Below are 19,605 nucleotides of genomic sequence, written 5' to 3'. Positions count from 1 at the left end.
CGATGCACATACGTTGTTGTCCACTCTCGAGTGCCGGTTTAAATTTACCCCAACACTGATGCTCTAACAAGATTGATTTTTACTATATATATATATATATATATATATATATATATATATATATATACTCAGCTAGCCGAGATAACCGATGATTTCGTAAATTCCCTAAATTTGAAGGGTCAGATTGACGCCGTGTTTTTAGATTTTTCAAAAGCGTTCGACGTTGTTCCACTTGATGATTTAGTAACTAAACTGCATGCTATTGGTATTGAAGACAACATTGTTCGCTGGATAGCATGTTACTTTGCTTCAAGGAAACAATACGTGGCCGTTAACGACTGCATCTCTGATACACTAGATGTACACTCAGGAGTACCACAAGGGTCGGTGCTCGGTCCATTGTTGTTTCTGATCTATATCAACGATATCTATTTTTCAGTGCAACCTCCTGTAAAGATCCGACTGTTTGCGGCCGATTGTGTTGTTTATTCCAGCATAAATCAACACGCTGATCAAGTCAGACTAAATGATGCATTGCATTCAATCAGTGCATGGTGTGATAAATGGGGCTTGAAACTCAATACTTCGAAAACGGCAAGCATAACATTTAGTAACAAAAAAGAACCTTTACAATTTGCTTACACCATTAAAAGTGCTTATATTAAAAAAACTAACCAGGTGAAGTATTTGGGTGTTACACTCACAAGTAATTTAAGTTGGGAACCCCATATAGATAATATTTGCAGTAACGCACTGAAAAAGCTGGCATTTTTAAAACTAAAACTACGTCATGCGTCACATGCTGTAAAGTTAACAGCATACAAAGCTCTCATTAGGCCAAAATTAGAATATGCGGACCTAATCTGGAGTCCGTATCAGCAATATTTAATTAAAAAAATAGAAAGGGTGCAGAACATGGCCTTGAGGTTCATCTATTCTACCTATTCGCGCTTTTCGAGCGTATCAGTTCTTCGCGGTAAAGCGAAGGTGAAAAAACTCGATCAGCGCAGAATGGTATCCAGATTAAAATTTATCTATCAGCTTTACCATGGTCACTTTAACATACAGCGTGAACGTCACATAACCGAGCCGTCAATACGTTTTGCCCGTACACAACACAACAAAACAGTTAGGCAACCATTCAGTCACCTTAGCATGCATCAATATTCCCTGTTTCCTCATGCTATTTCATTGTGGAATAAATTACCACAAGAAATAGTTAGCGCTAATACCACACAATCGTTCGTTCATCTTGTGAACGGTTTTTCTTTTGATTAATAGCATGCACATAGGGAAAGAAATTAATTAATCATTGTCTGTGTTTTGTAATAAAATTAGGTGGAAATGCTGAATTGAGTGACCTGTTGTGTGTACATGGTTTGTCAGTACTTGTTGTTGAGTTGCAAACTACAACTGTTGTTCCTATATCGTATTTATGTTGATAAGTCTAAATTTCAAAGGCTGATGTTCCTGTATATTATATTTTATATATCTTTATTATTGTTCTGTATTCTATTTTTGTTTATTATTATTTCCAGCCTTGTTTTGTTACTATTAATGTAACCACTCCTGCTTGGGCCCGAATAGGGCCTGCAGTATTTGTAAATAAATAAATAAATAAGTTACGAGTATGGGAAAAGGTTTATTTAGCCCTCAAAGCCAGCTACGAACAGGAAGAAATGGCCGCTGCACAGTCGTCGTCTTCCTCTTCTTCCATTTCCTCTTCTTCTATTCTTCCTATACTGTATGCAGCAGTATAGCATAGCCTCGTTAATACGTAGCTAGCAGGGAACGTGGATCGGGTGCGCACTAAGCGATATACTAATTAACCGACAATGGCAGATGAACGGCTATAGACTTACCGGCTAGAAAATAACTACGTTCTAATTCTCACTCAGATACCCAAGCAGGCAAGTTTTATTTGCAAACAGGCAGAAAAAAGAAACATTGGGATTTCCGCTTGCCACCAAGGCTGCCTCGCAGCGACGACGACCTCCTCAAGCTCATCAAGGTTGCGAGCCAGTTGCCCGATCGGGCCCCACTTCTCGCGCTGCATCGAATACAGAAGGGCCATCATCCACTTGCTTATCGTCGCCGTGAATGACATGGAAGCGCCAGAAGCTATGGCAGCAGGAAGCACATAATGGACGAATAGATGGATGGATGCTACGAGCGTCCTCTTTGAAATAGGGCGGTGGGTTGCGCCCCCAAGCTCCTGTTCTTATTTTTCCTATGTCCTGCCTATCTTTCGAAAAAAAAGAAACTCATACAAAGAATTCCTAGAATAAAGCATTCCGAACCACTATCGGGAACTTTGTTCTTGTACGCCTCCGTCGTTAGTGGTCTCCCTATTTTTCCGCCACCATATTTCCAATCGCCTTTTAGTAAGCTCGATTGCGAACATGTTTGCTTTCCCTCTGCAGCTATCCCTCAATCCAAGGGCTTCAAGGAGGCCAGAGAAGCCTAAACCGACAGCTGGGTAGGTATCTTCACATTCTAAGAAAACTTGTTCCATCGTTTCCCTAGTTTTGCTGCAGCAAGAACATGCTTCTTCTTGCTTGGTGTACCTCGCTTTATACGCACGCGTTCTAAAGCACCCTGATCTCGCTTCGAAAAGTAAATAGCTGACCTTTGAGGTATCATAAATTGTTTCTTTCCTGATTTAATTTTTACCTCTTAGGTAGTTGCTCAAAGCAGGTCTGTTCTCCACTGCCGCCGCCCATGACATTGTCTCAGCCTCCCCGACTTTGCGTGGTCACCATGTTTTGACGCCTCTACCGGCGACGACTGCACTCCATGAAAGGTCCGTGCGTTGTAATTTCACTATCTATGGCCCCGCGCGCACGACATTTCGGCGATTTCACGCTTGTACGCGGCGAAAAATGAAGTAAATGCTACGCACTAACCATTTCGCATGCGGTAAGCGACTACAACTTGAGCGGTCAGCCAATGCATTAGGTTAAATGACGGCAGGGTGGAGGATTCATGGAGATTATATCTAAGCCGGAACCGCTTATTAAGCTAGTACCTATTAACGAGGTATTAACTGGATATACTTGCGACAGGCGACACAAGTATAGTCTACTTGACATCACTGACGTAACCCATGTATGGGCTCCGGACCGTCGGCCTGCTTTCGGCGCGAGTTGTCCCTTCTGCCTTCGTCCAGCTACTCGCGCAGATCTACCGCACATCTTTTGGTGTTGCCCAGGACTGCGCTCATAAAGAAGCCACTGCCTATCAAAAATGGGGGCTATACCAAAGCTGTCCACCTGATTACGATATGTTCCACACCATACATTACTGCTACACTTCACTGAACATAACACGCCATACATCTACAGTCGCGAGCAAGCGTTTTGATACAAAGGCACAACAAAAATATGATTTTTTGTGTCACAGTTTTGCAACGCGGAATTGCTTCATTACGTGACAATGGTCTAACACACTCACATAGATTGTGCTGACTGTTCAAGTCTTGACCTGCTACGAATTCAGGAAACCATCCGCATACATACAAGGCACATGGTCCGATGCAAGAATCATTCCTTGAGCAATATCAAAATGCAATACGATTCAGTATTTTGGAAAGCTGTTAGTGGAATTCGACTCAATATCGCCAAACAGGCACCACAGATCGTGCCACTACAGTTCCATTCGTGAATGCTGTCTCTTCTATACATTCGAAGGCACGTCCGTGGGATGGAGTCCAAGAACAACATGCCCTAAGCCGCTATTTTACAGGCAGCACTGGCCTACATGAGCGAGAATTACTCCACCACGAAACACATATTTACTGACGGCTCCCCTACGCAGCATAGCTCTTCCTGGAGTATTTTTGTTCCTTCCACAGACCAAACATTTTCATGGCGTTTAGAGCGAGTAACGTCATCAACATTGTCTGAGCTGCACGCGATGAAACAGGCCTTAAAATATATACTACGGCAACTTCAACAACTATGGACAATCTTCGCAGACTCGAAAGCAGGATTGCAAAGCCTTTGCACCAAAAGCTCTAAATCAAGCAATTATATTTTGGTCATGGACATAGCTCATCTACACCATTGGACATGTAACGCTCGACATGTGACAGGATTTCAGTGGCTTCCAGGTTATTGCGGTGTAATAGGTAATGAAAAGGTGGATGAGGCAGCTCGCGAAGGACATGATCACATAAAATTGATAAAAGTGCTTTTCACTGAAACTAAAGCTTCAGCTTTGGCGAAGGGATATGTAATCAGTGAATAGCGAAGGATATGATCTTTACCTTCAGACAATTACAAGTTTTTATTCAGCATCTACCCAGAACTCCAATCAAGTCTACCACGGCATCTGGAGAGCCTCTATTACCAGCTTCGACTGAACGTTGCATACACGAACAATCTTCTTTTCCGCAATGGACAGACCACAAATCCATGTTGTGACAACTGTGGCGTGGTAGAATCTCTAGAGCACATCTGACTCGAGTGTCTTGCTTACAGAGACGAGCGACATCAATATAACATAAACGTGGAAAAGCTCGACCAAGGCCCCTTGACACTGACACGAATACTGGTTCCCTGGCCTTGGCGATCAAAACAGAGCAAAGCCTTGAACTTCTTGTTCTTATATATTGAGTCATTTGGTTTTCGGTCTAAACTATGACTCACGCACGTCGTCTCATCAGGAGTGTGATTTGATTTGCTTTTGCATTTACCGCCTACATGCGACCCATCGGACACTTACGCTACTACTGATAAGAGCACATGACCCGCATTTTTTTCTTTTATTTTCCTTTTTTCTTCTGCCCACCTTCTCCTAGGGCCTTTCTTCTCGTTCGTCCCATTCCCTGCAGAGTAGCGTGTAGGTGAAAATACGCTGGCTAAACACTCTGAATTTTCAATAAGGAGTTCTCGCTCTCTCTATTTTTTCTCTCTAGGTTGTGCCACTTGATTTATTCCGGTATGCACAGGGAGTTGTGAAGAAAGAAGACATTTTTTTTGTCGCAGCGTCATTGGTCCCTATACGTTTTTTCGCGACTACCCATGTAACACGCTTGACTCACATTGTACCGCAGAGTGAACTTACGAGTTAAGAAAAGAAAGAAAATCAGCAGAGACACTTAAGACTGATCACATGTGGGAATGCGGAAGCATTATACCGTTTGCAGATCTCGGAACGTCATGACCACGCTATACACTCATGACGTGGCGCCACCTCCACCTCATTGGCTGCGCCATGAAGTGCCCAATGACGCAGGCTATAGGCACGCGTTTAGTCAGCCAGAACCGTGCAGCCGACACGGCGCCGGGGAAGCGTGCTCAACCGAAGTTCACCGAATTTTCTTTTCAAGGCCAATAATCTACTTCGCTTACAGAAGCCTCCCTGAGAAATTTGACGTTAATCCGAGCTTTTTTGCGCCATCGGAAATTCTTGGTACTATCTTTCGGTCACGCTGATGAATTTTCGCGTAGGCTTTCAAATTAAAACGAAAAAAAAAACGACGAGAACTACTTTCTTAGTAGGCTCTGCATGAGTAGACATTACGCTGCTTTCTGTGGCATCATGGCGTTCAGACATTGCCGCTTCTGGTAAATCTTTTGGTAATGACGCTGCACTTGAGATGCTGCAAGAATAGGTCTCCCGATTCATAAGCACGTGATCTTGTTGAGAAAAGCGACAGGGTTTTTAAACCATGCTCGCTCAACACTTATCCGCTTTGCAACGATGACGGTGCAACGGCGGTTGTGTTGGCCAAACATGACGGCAACGATTATGTATGAGCACACGATGCATTCAGGCGATGAGCTCACATTTGTGGCCACAGTTTACTGTCAATTATGTCTAGTCTGCTCTGCATTGTTGCATTTCACATGATTTCATGACTGCAGTCACAAATCCGGTACACATACACTTCCGAAATTGTAACGACTGCAACTGGCTTCAAACTCGCGAGTCGTCTGGCCTGGTCTGGTGTTACAGATGCCACACGCGAGGTGGCATCTGGATTCCAGATGTCCAGCGTAACATTCTATCCTTGCACTATACGTACGTACGTCGTGTTCATCCTATAAGGGGTGCTTAGACGGTGTCAGTTGGAGAAAATTTCATAAAGTGACAATACAGTTATCGAACAAATGATTTAGGCTGGAAGAGTAAGTTACATTTCCGAGACGAGAAAAGAAAACCCCGTCTGATCATAACGGGAGACTCGGTAATCAAGAAATGAAAGATTAATTATATTTATTGAAGAGATGGATGGCTCGTGGCCTCCTTAGTGTTCGTTTTTTCTGACCACAGTAAGCAAATGTAAAGGTTGGGAAACACACATACTTTCTTTACATGTGGTATACATGTTATCTTGAAACACGGCACCTGAGGTCAAGAACAGTTGTTCTTCCGAAGGATGAGAGGGATTAGACGTTCTCTTAGCGCAAAAGAACAAGTTGGAACTGTAATGTCCGTAACTTCAGCCCTTTCCGTGGCATAGACGATAGGAGTTCGACCACGTTGTTCTGGCAAAAATGGCCAAAGACGAGCTGAGCTCGTCTACTCTTCATTTTCTTGCAGTATTCTCTTTTTTTGTCAACGATACTCATCACTTTGATTTTCCTAAATATGCTTTTATTATTAATTATGCAATGAATTGTTGAGATATTGCGTGAATCAACAAATATAGCATTCTACATTGTTCTTTCATAAAAAAATGTTCCAGAGTAAAAATTGAATCATTTTTATTCACAATTTAGAAGAGCGTGGCAGGGACCCATATTTACATTATATTTAGTCAGTATTTATATGCTTTGTGTCGTGTGAAAAATGATATATTTATACGGCCTACATGGGGGTCATCGGTCTTTAATACAGTATCTCGAAACAATTCGTATCACGCCCTGTAGAACAATGTTTTTTTGGGCCCACATCATCCGCATCTACTGCTGAACCAGTTCCTAACGAGGTGCAAACCAAAAAACCTACAGACGTGACAACGTCTCTACTGAGCGCCAGCGTATGGAGAAAGGAATGTTGTTTCTCGAGCCAAGTGCGGCTTTCCTACGTCTTTTTAATAACGGCACTGACACTAAACACCGGCGCCACCCCAGGAATGCAACACACAAGCCCAGTAACTTGAAAGCTAAATTGTATCCGTACACACTTGACAAGTCAATCTGCGAACGATGGCCTCGGCATTCTTCTCGCCTTACAACAACTGCGCCCAGGGACACTCCCCGCGTATTTACCTGTCGAGCAATCTTGAGTGAAGAGAATTACGAGCAAGCCCTTTAGCGACCTTCGCGAATGTGTGTGTGTGTGGGGGGGGGGGGGGGGTCAAACCCCGCTGGACACGGACACAAAAACTCTGCAGCCACAACATGAATTACAGATGCCCAGCGTAACAACGTAACGTTGTACACGTGAGCCGTGTTCATCCTCAACAGGCGCTGAGGCGTTGTTGGGCAGAACAAGTTTTGTAATGTGAGACTAAAACGTTACCCTAAATCAAGCTGGCAAGGTAAGTTACACTTAGCGGACGATATAAATAATTAAGGCATAACCCATCTCACGAGGACCGTCGGTGGTAATGCGATTAGCTTTTTCAAGCAATGCAGCGGCACACCGTATCGCCGAAGTAATGTGTATTTCATATATTTAATAGTCATTCTGAGAGTTTCCGGTATCAGCGCACATTGCTGCGCAACTTGCTTGTGAAGGTCGCCAATGAGCATGACGCAGTGACGACGATGGAATGACGTGGATGGAACGGCAAACGCGGTATGACGACGATGGTATAGGGCGCGTAATTTGGGGTGAGGGATTAAGAACATTGGATTATATTCGCCTCTCAGACGTAAAGCCACGAAACATGATGACTTTATTGACGGGACTGCACGTCTCTGAATCCAGCGTTCTCTCTTTGTCTCTGATTGGTTTTAGAGCTGTATAAAAACCAGACAAGACGTTTCAAGCGTAGTGTGCGACTGTCCCATCAGAATCTAATTGCTTTCCTTGTTGTTGAGTGGTCTGGAGGGTGTCGCTGCTCTTTTCTTGTCTTATAGGCCGTCCATCTAGATCTAGCGTCTTTCGCAAGGACTGCTGGTACCTTGTGTATAAGCACTTTGTTTTACCTCTGCTGAGCCCTTGATGCAGGGTGTTTTGTTCGCACGGGTACTGTTGTGTAAGCTATCACACTGTTCTTGGCTTTGATAGTTTTGAAGAGTGTTAATTTGAGGTTTCTCGTTGTTGTCCCCATAGTGGCAATGTGTTCCGGGGGCAGCAGGACAGAAATAGAAGACATGTGAACTGTTTCGTTGCCGAAGCAATCCGCATGGTTCGGGATCCAGTTCATTCGAGGGATTACGCTGTCTCTGATATTTAATGTCTTGCAGCGGCTTTTTGATTTGCTGGAGAGTTGTGCTGAGCCTACCTTCCTACAAATAAGGGACTGCTTCTTTAGGGCATGTGTAAATATGCATGCGCATGTGGTTTTGATGACCCCTTACAACACGCATTACGCCCCATGAAGCGGACACTCTCAAACTGCTACTTTATTTCAGAAAAAAGAGCTGAAGAATTGAAAGGCTATTGGCGACACCACCTTAAAGTTGGCTTGTTGTACAAGTTGGTGCAAACCACCACGGTATGATAACAAGGCGGGACAAACGAGAAGATGCAACGCAAGATCAATGCATGTCGCGCGTATACGTCCCCTTCATATTAATACTGCAGCTCCTGCAATAAGGGCTTGAAGATACTTAATCTATCTTAACTTCGTTAGGTTGGGAGTTTGTAGTTGCTTACCGATAACCTAGAATTTCGTTAGTCTCTGTAGGAACTAAAGACATAAGATGAGAAATTCGAAAACATATCCTGCGTAGACACGGTCAAAACATACAAACACGTGAAAATGCTGTGAAGTGCATAGCGTTACACAGATATACCAGCGTTGCTTTATGGACGCGAAACTTAGAAAAGGGAACGTTGACCTTCATTTGGTCTGCTTCTAACCATCTTTTCTCTCCGAATAAATGAAAATAGAGTCTTGAAAGAACACTTTATCACCTGGTGTAATGTTGCTGTTTAGTTAACATTATACTAAGAAGCGCGGCAATGTCAGAAGCAGTTTTGTATGATGTAAAATTAATTGATTATTATGGAATGAAGAACATTGAATGTTATGACCACTACGGGCTGCTTTACATCAATATATTCTTAAATAATTGAATATTGAATGAAATAAGGCAAAGAGAGAGAGAAAGAGCTCTTTATTTAAAATCAGGCAGGCGTTTGTCAGAGTAGAGGTATTCACCTACATGCTGCTCAGCACGGTAGGCAGAGAAGAAAGCCAGAAATGAAGAAAAATAATATAAGTCAATATATTACCACTTATCATAACTTCACTTCTGTGTCCTACTTGTCCGAATTTATGAGTCGTCTTGACTTCAGTGCTCGCTTTTTTACACAATATATATTCTCCGAATAAGAGCTAGAGCTTTGAAAGAAAGCCACTTGATAGAAGGTAACCAAAAAAGAAATTCAGTGCTTGACATCGCATTGATGGGGAGGGCCAGGACCTAATATGTACCGCAGTATGGAAAAAAGCTTGCCAGATCGTTACCATATTTGTCAAACACATGGCCATTTCATCGTTCTACACTGTACACTCCAGTGAAGTAATGTAAGCACATTAGAGCAACCGGGCAGATTCACTAATAGATGCGTTAGACAGTAAATTTGATGACAAGAAAAAGAAAAAACTCCGTCAGATTAGCACAATTATTTATATGCAAGAAAAAAATATTACTCTCCATCTCGGCCCTGCGAAAGGGCATGTCCAGCGATGCTGTTGAAAAGAACGGCTAAAACTGCTGAGTGGGCTATGCAATGCTTTATTGCTGTCATCTCCTTGGACCTGTGGTGTACGACACTTGACGAATATTTGTACCGCAGCGGTTGTGCGCCTCAACGCGGTCAAGCTCGTCGCGCGTTTCTCACATTTATAGAAAGGAATAACTTACGACTCCCACTTGCAGCTTATTTTTGTTTTTCGCTTTCGAATGACATGACCTCGGAGAGTATTTATTCTATTTTTTACATTCTTTTACTAGCGCGACCCGCAGTGACCAGCCCTATTCTGTTTTTTTTTTTCGCCATTGTTCTGCTTTCATATTTGTCATCTCGTTCTTTCTTCCTTCTTTCCTTTCCTTCTTCTTCTCTTCCATTTCTATGCTTGTCTCCCCCTCCTTTCTGAAGAGCGTAGGCAGGTGTCCTGCTCCTTCCGGTGGCATGCGCCGGCCTGCCACCCGTTTTCCCTTGCTTCTCGAGTGCACACATGCTTTCAAATAATAAAAATAAGTCCAAATGCACTTGGCACTCGTCGTAGCGAACTTGAGGATGCAGAAAAACTGACCTTTGCCTGTTTTGCATCTCTCTCGCATACCCAAAGAGAGATGGCCACCTGAAGTGGCTATCCACAATACGTAATCGAGAAGTCGTACGACGGCTGAATCGCTGCTCGCTCGCCTAGAAGGACAACTGACAAAGGTTCACAATTGAGCGGATCCAAATCTCATCGGGCACTCACGTGCATGCATGTAATTTATTTCCAAGCAGCACACCTCGATACTGGGCCACCGTCAGTGTGGTGAACTCGCTTGGAGCACGGCCAAACGGACAAGCTTGCTTCGGCAGTCGAGTGATGCCGTGGTCAAGTTTTACGCAACCGAGCAGGCGCGTCCGGCGCATCCTCGTCTGTCCGGTGCGTGGACCACGCAAGCACGCTCCTCCGGAATTTATATCCGTGTGAACGTCGCAGCACAGCCCCGCATACTGAGCATGGTCTCGACGGTGCGATAGCACATTCATAATTCATTCCTTTCCTTTTCTTTTTTGCCAAGCCAAAGAAGAAAGCAACGAAAGGATTTCAGGAAAAGTACAGCTTAGTTGCTGCAAAAAGAAAAAAGGAGCAGAATTGGAACCGCGACTTTGACGACGTGTGGAATTCCGCGGCGTAAACAACAGATGTGCACAAAGCGACAGCAAAACATCAAATTCCCTATGTTTCACAGACAAGCGCCACTAGTGGTACAACCTCTCGTGTCCAACTTTCCGCGTTGGCTTGGTAGAATGCGGCGTGCGTGCGATCTTCAAGAATGCTTCTTCTGCCGCGCAAGCGGGTGGGCTTGATTATGCGTACAGCTCCCCACACTCCATTTCCTCGCCAAACCCTGCGGACCAAAATCCATACCTAAAGATATTGGCCGAAGGCTCTCCTAGCAGAGCACTGATGCATTGCATTCGTACTAAAATAAAAGCAGACAGTAAACGGAGATTATTAGAAGCTACACCAGTACATGTGTTTGACGACAAGGGCGGGCTTACTCGCACGGAAGAGGTTTTTTTGAATAAGGTTATGGCCAACGCTGCATACACACCACACATACTTGAGAAATGGCGCCAACCCAGACAAGCTACGATTGCGAAGACTTATACCCGATGTACACATTGCCAGGAGTCATGCAGAGCAGACTTGCAACACCTCGTTTGGAGCTGTGCAGCTTTTTCGCAAGGGAGATCCAACATTCAGCATTTACTACAAGGAGACATTAGAACACTAGGAATTACAATACAACCTAACCATGAAACACAGAAAGCCATTGCGACATATGGCAGACAAAGTGGCCTGTTTCGAGTAGTGTAGAAGGGGTCGATCAGCCCATGTGAGAGCGGCGGAACTGAACATGCACCTTAGCAGTGGCGTAGCAACCGGGGGGGCCGGGGGGCCGTGGGCCCCGGGTGCACGGAGCCAATAGGGGGGGGGGGTCATATACGTCTGAAGACACCCGAAAATTGTCGATATCCGCGCCTTCCTCGACTACACCCGCGGGGAGGGGGGTGACAGAAGAGCTAAAGGCCCCGGGTGCCAGACAACCTAGCTACGCCACTGCACCTTAGCCTGCATAAAGCGGAAGATCCAAGACTGAGATGAAGATGTGCTTCAGCCAACAGTCTGGGAACCCACCTTCCCTACCCTCCTAATCCCCATCAGCGGCCTAGAGCCGTCCCCTTCCTTAAAATAAAGGCTTTATTCATTCATTATTCTTCAGACGCGGCGCTGACGGACACGCACATGATGCGCCTGGTATCACGACGTCTTTCTGAGATGCCACTGATTGAAAACCCTTATTTATGACTTCAAGTGCCCTCGTCAGATTCCCCAGTGCTTTTTTTTTCAGTGGGGATAAGTGTTTCCCTCATGCCACCCAGTGTTTGTCGTTTCAGCGAAGGCTTCTCCTAGCCATGCCGACACGGATAGAGTCACTGGAAAAAATTTCAGAGTACCGCATTTGTTTTCCCCGCGCCGCCGACGCGTTCATTGGCCCAACCGTACCACGTGGCTTTGGGGTGCCATATACCTTCCGAGCGCCGGGCAGGCCGGCTGAGTTATAGCGCAGGCAGCGCAGGTTCCATACGTTTTTTTTGTGTGTGTGTTCCGATTGTCGCGCTCGCGTTTGACTGCAAGGAAATCATGCCTGGCTGCTGCGCCTTCGGATGCCGCAACCGCACTGAGTTTGGAAAGACTTTTGCCTAGATTCCGACCGGGAAAAATGACCGAGAGCGTCCTTCTGCGTGGTTACATAGAATCGGCCGGGAGAACTTCAAGCCTACAAAAAACACGCGCGAGTGCGAGGTATAAGTACACCTTGCTTGTGCTTTTCAGCACTGTTTTAGAAGATATTTAAGCGAAGTGCACGCGGTGTTAGCGATGCTATGAAAATAGGAGTTCATTGCAGGGATCGTTCGCGTCTTGCACGCTTGACGCGGGTACACGTGTACGCGTTTGTTGCTCAACACACTCGGTTATTCCGTGCTCGTGGCACGCGAAGGTACACTTTTCGTGCGAGAATTCCGCGTCCTCACATGCACCAGGTACTCGCATGATTTCTCCGCGCACGTGAGCGCGCTCTCGCCTCGAGTCACTCGACCCATATGGCACTTGGTTTTCGCAGATTGTGACGATCGCAGTCAATAAAAACATGGTCAGTGCATGTCGTGCGTCCACATAAGGGCTGCTTCCTGTGCAGTTGCGTTGGCACTGGTAGAAAAATAGAAATGGGTTAAATGTTAGCAATCCTTGGAGCTGCGTGTTTGCGGCCACATGCGCGTTTACACCTCAATTGAGCTATTTTAATTGTCTCACTGCGTAAACTTCTAAACCTTTATAACGTATTCTTCGACTCTTTAGTTGGGTCTTTCAACTTATTATTACAGCTACCTTCCATGTTTTTCTTGTTCCACGTGTCTGAAACAGGGCTTCATTCAAGAAAGCCCTGGGAGCCTCCTTGGACAGCGCAGCGTCAGGGTGACCAGCATCACACTTCTAACCATACAAAAAACATTTGCAGGACTACTTTTGTGCTGAAGACTTTGAGAAGCCTAGAGTGGATGGGCATTCCACTTATCCTTTGCTCATTTATACATACGCATTTTGAGGTTGAAACCAACGGCAAGGTGATATTCACAACACATGCTTCAAATTTTTAGCTTGTAAGCCGAGCATACGCAATGAACTGAAGTCAGCATACATATTATGTTTTATGTTGAAATGCTACGGTGCATACCCAAATAATGTTGTGCTTGATGCATGACAAGAAATACAAAACAACAGAACACCCAGTAGCTTTAGTTTGACTCTGTCACTATGCATGTTACATAAGCCGCTCTAAAAGCACAAGAATTTTATACATCACCTATGTAACTTAGAAAAAAAAGTACTGCGTCACCAGCGGGCGTTTCTGCTTTTTTTTTTTACACAGGCAGCAAATCTTGGTAGTCTAATAAAACAGTCATAAATAAGTTGAGAAGAGTAGCCGCTCATGGAACGCACTAGACAGCCGCGTTCATAAATCGCAATGTAGCAAACTCTCGCTCATTATCAGTGTACAGAAGTACATATACGTTGCTGTAATCAAGCAAATATCTCATATTGGCCTTCCACAAGATTTAGTGCGCGAAATGGTCATCGAAGTTGGTTTTCACGCCTGCTGTGCACAGATCGTATTACGCGATCACGGCCAAATACCGTTGCGCACACGGAAGTCGCAGTGTGTCGTGACGGCGGACGAAGTCGCCCTGCAGAATCGAGAACACGCGGTATCCGTTTACACACTAAATTGAATGTATCCGATTTAGCTTGTGAAATTACACAATGAACGTACGTGCCTGTGACACTGTCAGGTGTTAGTTTCGTCCTACTTGGAAACATTCTATAGAAGCCGGCGGCGGTCCACGATGTCCATGCCCAAAAGCACAAGCTTGCCTCCTTCCGGCTTGAAGTGGCGAAATGTCTCCTTCGTAGCCCGCTCCGCGGAAGGGGAAAAAAAACGCGTGCATAAGCTCCCGATAGCAGCGCTAAGCTGCTGCCCACAATCGTAGCACAGTTCCAGCAGTAAACACGATCGGCGTCCAAAACAACCACATGCTGCCTTACTTCGTACAAAATAACATTTTATTTTCTTTCTTAGCAGCCATTATCTCCGGGCACAAAGTATTTGTACTTCAGTAAACACTCAACCCGATGTGTCACCGAATATCAAGCTCTTCCAACACGGCGGCCTTCCCGCGACGCAGTCGGCTTGGAAGGTATATGGCGCTGGCCGCTCAGTGTTGCCAGTCGGATCCCGACCTTTGCGGTACTCTGAAATTTTTTTCCAGTGACTCTAGACGCGGATGCCTTGTTATGCCATAACGCGGATTTGTCAGGAAACCAGACCCTGTATGATCCACGACGTTAAGTAGTAGTATCTTTGTCACAAGAGGCCTCACGAACGAGTGCAAACACCAAGTATATGATCTACGATTCAGTCTTAGATGTGACTCCGTTACATTTGCGATGACCCCGTGAATAATTTAAGTACTAATGTAGACGTTTAATATTTGTCATCTGATGCTTTACTGACACTTTCTTTATTGGGGTACAAGCGAGAGCTTGGCAAGCTAACAGACGCGTCACTGCCGATCCCTTTGCCTAGTCTTTACGCTTTCGCACGTCGTCAGAAATCTCCAAGATGATTTTGAGCTGATTCACCTTTACTATAAAGGGGCAGGCATGCTAAAAAAATGTTTAGCGTTGTTACAGCGAAATACATCGAAGATATGTATATGTGACACATTAAATTTTACGAATTTCCTAACCATAATTTCCTCTGGGGCACTGTGGCCAGATTATTTTAACATAAGATCAGTTCAAGTTTTGGATACATTGTTTATTATAACGGAAAAAGTTGTGCAATATGTATCTAGGTTTGTAGGCAGGATTCATTAAATGTCGTTATATACGCGAAAAATAACATAGTTAATGATAGCCTAGAACAAGGTCTAGAGCTTAAAAAGACCCAAACATAAGATGAACTGTTGTACAAAAAGCTAAGGTAAGCTACAGATGCAGATTTACAGAAATACTGGAATATCGTATACGTAATAAATGCCACACTCAAAGCTGCATATCAACAAAATAAAATTTGTTTACGTAGTGGTGTCAGCCGACGCTCGACAGTGCGCTTCTCAGTGCAGAATAATTCCAGAATCGCCCTGAAGCGACTGTGATTCTTTCGGTATTCGATTACCGCGCAGCGTTGGCGAAAGAGACAAGACGAGAGCCGTGCTACGAACAGGTTGTTTCCCCGGCGGCAGGCTTCTTCTTCTTCGGCGCCAAGTGGGCCAGCGGCCAGCCGCTTCCGCGTGGCCACGAGATATGCCGCCAACGGCTGCCCGCCGTGCGGACGAGCAAGTTTAGCAACGTCCACCACCGCCGCTGTATTCGCGCCGCATTCCAGTCGACACGCGCGCGCGCACGCACGTTAGACGCCCGTTTTCTCTTTTCTCTATCTTTCCTCTCCGTTTCGCCCCGCCGCTCTTCTGCTCACCCCGGGGGTCGCGCGCTTTCTCTCGAAGGGGCCAGCGGCGTAACCCAATTGCCAAAGTGGGCGGCCTTGGCGGCGTGTATCGGCTCGATTCAAGGCGGCGAGCACACTTTTTGGCCGACTCCACCGCCGGAGCCTTTCTTCTTTCTTTATTTCTTCACTTGGTTCGTGTAAGGCGAGTGCGCCGCGTTTTTCGCGCTAGTTGAAGTGCGGGGGAATGGAATCGATTCGGGGCTTAACATTTCATTGAATCTCACCGCTGGCCAGGAGGTGCTGCGGCAGTCGGAATGTGCAAACTAACATACGCTGGCACCGTCCGATATAGGAAGGCCACGAATGCAGCACTACATCTTAAGCGATAACAGGCGCGCACCTGTATATACATCGACGTCTGCCTTTTAGCACGATGCGTCCGACCAAGCTCTGTCTATGGCCATGCATGTTGAGAGGAACGCATGCGCGCCTACGTTCTAGCACGACGTTTCCCTGCCAAGTCGGAAGCCACATGTTGCCCCACGACTAGCGGCCAATATGCTACTGAAAACTGCCTCCTCCAGCTTCTGGGCCGCGCGTTACTACGCCGTCTTCGGTCTGCGAAGTTTCAGCGGTGGCCGCCCGTAGGTTCTGGGATAAAGCGCGAAACTCGAGTGCGTATAGAAATCATCCTGTTTGTCTCACCACAGGTCGTGCCAGCCAAACAACAGCGGACCAACCAACCAGCAAACCAACCAACAGGTTCTGCTTCACTTCTTTCTCTCACACTTTGAACGCGATACGAATCTCCGAGCAGCGTTCCCTGCTTAGAAATGAGTCGCACCGTCGTGCGACTGTTCGTACAAGCAAAAAACGTGCAACCAGCTGCGCACAAGTTGCCGTCAAAATTCTAACGAGTTTCGACAGTTCCCAGCAGTCATGTTGTCGCACTGAAGTTCGATTCGTCCTACGACTGCTCGTGTCGCATCATCCTGACGGTATCGTGCCGTCGTCGCGCCTCCCAAAAAGTCCAGTTGTCACTCGTTTAAATTGAATTTGTCGAAAACAGAAAACCGCACTCACTTAGCGTGCTGATTCCAGAAGAAGGATGACCAATACGAGAACAGGTAGTCGAAAAAATAGAGAAAGAAAGATTTCTTGTTTTGGAGAAAGTATAATTGTGCTGCTCTTGAGTTCCCACTAACTATCCTCGATTTGGTTGGCAACCTACTGCGCAACATTTAACGCCTATAGGCACTTTTCGTGGAGCAGTTTCCTCTAGAGGAACGAAATGACGCTTTCGACGGCGTGCCCAACGTTGCCTCAGCAAAGGCGCACACATACGAAACCATTGCCGCTTCTGCCCTGCTACTGTCCTATTAGCTGTCGGGAATGCAACTGGATGTTCTCTAACACACTGTGCTCCATTCATGCTGCAAATTGTGCAACGGCAGAGGGAAGGCGTGTGCAGAGATTGGCTGCAAAAATGGCGACTGTTGCATTAAGGAATAAAATGAATCCGTGTTACTAAGTCAACGGACCGCTGCTGCATAAAGACTGCCTGCGTTGCCGGCATCCCTTCGCGATGCACCGCCCTCCTCGAGGACAAAACGTTCACTCATCCGTCAGCGTTGTATCGTTAACCTCTAAAGAAATGACTTCAACCTTGGAACGTCGGCAAGAGTGAGTAGCCCTCATTACACAGTGACAAAGGGGGTCACGCCGCTTCCTGCCAAAGTAAGTTTCTCGCACGTACGCTATCTACACGCGTCCACTCCAGCTAAAATGCCCACTATATCGCTCACGTACCAAGAATAAGTGAATTGGCTAACTGTTAAATCAATGCGCGAAAGCTAATGTGGCGTCGACTGCGCCTACTTCCCACGAATGTTCTAAGCTGAACATTTCGTGACTGTTCACTGAGTAAGCGAGTGACTAGCGATAATGCGTCCTTGCTACAATTTTTTACATAGTACCGGTCATCTACGCTTCAACCCCTTTTGCGCAGCAGCAATGAATCTATCGCAACTGAGCACACCAGCGAGCCTATACGCAGGAAATGAACAATCAGATAGTGACCTCAACGGGGTGCTTTACGGAGTCCTAACCATGACAAGCTGCTGATTCAAAGTGATTGTCAAATAAAAAACGAAGATCAATACACACTGATCCTGATTTAATCCGCAAGCGAAAAGTTAAGAGAGTGTGCAATACATTTCGAGTCCCACTTTTGGTACAAGAATCGTATACGCTGCTAGCGCTATTTGGACAAAGTGTGATAAGCACCGGAAGTGCTTACAGGTCCCCGGAAGCTGTGACCAAAGCTTCGTGTCGTCTACCGCCCACGATATCTGGCAAAACAGAGATATGCTAAGCTGCACCGCGCGTCACGCACAACCATTGTGCACATGGAGCCAGCTGAGGCAAGCGATGGACGCGTCACCATGTGATCAAACATGGCGGCGCCCACGAGAACGCTGAGAAAAGGGCCATTAGTTCTAAGATTTCGTGGAAACATCCTACTGGCAAGGACTATAGTCGGTTCAAGCGCAATGTAACCTAAAACATCGTCATCATCAGCAGCAGCAGCTTATTTTATGTCCAATGCAGGACGAAGACCTCTCCCTGCGATCTCCAATTACCCCTGTCCTGCGCCAACCGATTCCCGCTAGCGCCTGCGAATTTCTAAATTTCATCACCCACCTAGTCTTCTGCCGTCCTCGAATGCGCTTCCCTTCTCTTGGCACTCATTCTGTAACACTAATGGTCCACCGGTTATCTATAGCCTACGCATTACATGACCTGCCCAGCTCTATATCTTTCTCTTGATGTCAATTAGAATATAGGCTATCGCTGTTTGCTTTCTGATCCACAACGCTCTCTTCCTGTCTCTTACCGTTGTGCCTAACATTCTTCGTTTCATCGCTCTTTGCGTGGTCCTTAACTTGTTTTCTAGCTTATTTGTCACGCTCCAAGTTTATTCCCCATATGTCAGCACTAGTAGAATGCATTGATTGTACATGATAATGCTAAGCTTCCAGTCAGTATCTGACAATTTATCCCGAATGCGCTCCAACCCATTTTATTCTTTTGTAAATTTCCTCCTCATTCATGATCAGGGTCCCCTGTGTATAATTGACCTAGGTAAACGTACTCCTTCCCAGACTCTAGAGGCTGGCTGGCGATCGTGGATTCTTGTTCCCTTGCCCGGCCATTGGTCATTATCTTTTTCTTCTTCATAATAATCTTCAGCCCCACTCTTACATTTGATCTGTTGAGGTCCTCCATCATTTGTTGAAACTCGTCCCCAGTGTTGCTGAACAGGACAATGTTATCTGCAAATCGAAGGTTGCCGAGCTATTCGCCGTTGATCCTTACTCCTAAGCCTTCCCAGTGTAATAGCTTGAATACTTCTTCCAAACATGCAGTGAATAGCGTTGGAGAGATTGCGTCGCCTTGTCTGACCCCTTTCTTAATAGGTATCTTCCTACTTTTCGTGTGGAGAATTAAGGTAGCTGTGGAATCGCTGTATATACTTTCCAAGATATTTACTTGAGTGTCGTGTACTCCTTGATGATTTAATGCCTCTATGACTGCTGGTGTCGTTACTGAATAAAATGCCTTTTCGTAATCTACAAAGCCATATCGAGAGGCTGATTGTTCTCTGCGGATGTCTCGATTACCTGATTGATGACATAGATGTGATCCATTGTAGAGTATCCCTTCATGACTG

At 45.6% G+C, this 19,605-nt stretch overlaps 1 protein-coding gene across 1 annotated transcript in view; it reads right to left on the bottom strand.

Annotated features, from left to right (window-relative positions):
• The window catches only part of LOC142584842 (uncharacterized), a 96,020-nt gene that overhangs the window by 31,988 nt on the left and 44,427 nt on the right, over positions 1-19,605 (bottom strand). The window lies entirely within an intron of this gene.

The sequence above is a fragment of the Dermacentor variabilis genome, chromosome 6 (assembly GCF_050947875.1).
Source record: "Dermacentor variabilis isolate Ectoservices chromosome 6, ASM5094787v1, whole genome shotgun sequence".
Taxonomy (NCBI): domain Eukaryota; kingdom Metazoa; phylum Arthropoda; class Arachnida; order Ixodida; family Ixodidae; genus Dermacentor; species Dermacentor variabilis.
Note: the sequence above shows the minus strand (reverse complement) of the source record. Positions and strands in the feature narration are given on the sequence as shown.